Raw genomic sequence first — 1,604 nt, forward strand, 5'->3', positions numbered from 1 at the left:
ACAACGTGTCATTTTTAACACATCTCTTTTTGCAGTGTACTAAAACATTTATATCTCAAATATCGCAATATTATTCAAAATTCTGTTATTATTACTATTACTTTATTAAGACTACTTAATTTCGTAGGTTACCATGCTGCTCAGACAATTTCTAGTCTTATTTTTTATTTTTGTTATTATTTATTTATTTATTTTAATGGTCAGCAGATGGTGACAAAGACCCCGATGCTGAAATAAATGCTGCTATAAATAAGGTATCCTAGTGTATGGTTATCCTTATGCCATTGACCATCCTGCCTGTTTATGGGTGAAATCTGTGTGCTTCTGCTGAATGAATACACATACCCTGCTAACAAGGAACGATTAAGTAATTTGGCTAACGTTCTGGCAAAGTTCTCTCAAAGTTATGAACAAACATTCTTCCAGTAGCTAACACTAGAACGTTCACTCAAAGTTGCCATGGTCTTTTTAAACAGGCCTACATGTATAAGGACATTATACACTGCAAAAAGAGATGTGTTAAAAATGACACGTGCAGAATTTTAACACGTGGTGAGTGCGCTCAGGGACAACACGTGTCAAATTTAACAATTTGTGTGTTAAGATGGATCACACATCTACTGTGTAATGTAATTTAGCACACAACGTGTCATTTAAAACACATTATGTGTAACTGAAAATGATCAGAAACTGCTAATTAATGTGTTAATATGACAAAAATAAGCATTGCCATCAATTTGTAATTCTACAAAATTGAAATAAAACAGACAGATGTAAAAATGTTAGCAATTTAATTTGTCAAAAATGTTGTCAGGGTAGAGAACAATGCATGCACAGAGGCACAACAAAATGTTCTAAATCTCAATTTCATAAATTTAATTTAGATGATACAAATGCCTTGTAATGCACTACAACTATTAGCTACAATACAGTATACATTAAAAAGTGTTACCAACATCAACTACACCTTGGATGATTGAAAATCATACAGTCAAGACTAGCAGATAACATTTCTCATAACATAAGATTAACTTGTAACATAAAATGTCAGATACAAGATAAAACTTTCCAAATCAGACAACAAATAAACATTTTAAATTGGTCAATGACAGTTAATTTTATAAATCTATAGTATGTTTGTCATTTTTCTTCATAATACAAAAGCATTTGTAATGCACTAGCTATTAACCACAGTATTCATTAAAAAGTGTTGCCAACATCAATTACACTTACGGTTAACAGAAACAAGACCAGAGGATAACATTTCTCATAAAATAAGATCAACTTAATCTCATAAGAAAGTCAGATAATTTTTGATACATATAAATATAAACATTTTAGTTCAGACAAACATTCAGGCACATATTTTGAAATTGTTCTCAATGACAATCAATGTTGTAAATATTGTAAAATTGTAAGTGTGTGCTAATTGTGAAGTAATACTTCTTGTTACATCCACTAGTTGTATTTGATGAAGAATACATTTGGGCCACAAAAGAGGCAACACAGTAAGTAGGAATGTCAGTTTTAAAAGGAAGAGAATGTGGTGTTTCAATATTAGATGTCCCAGTCTTAGAAAGTGAAGACAGAACTAATCTGTGGTG

Source organism: Sinocyclocheilus anshuiensis, unplaced genomic scaffold, assembly GCF_001515605.1.
Source record: "Sinocyclocheilus anshuiensis isolate Anshui unplaced genomic scaffold, SAMN03320099.WGS_v1.1 scaffold1572, whole genome shotgun sequence".
Classification (NCBI taxonomy): domain Eukaryota; kingdom Metazoa; phylum Chordata; class Actinopteri; order Cypriniformes; family Cyprinidae; genus Sinocyclocheilus; species Sinocyclocheilus anshuiensis.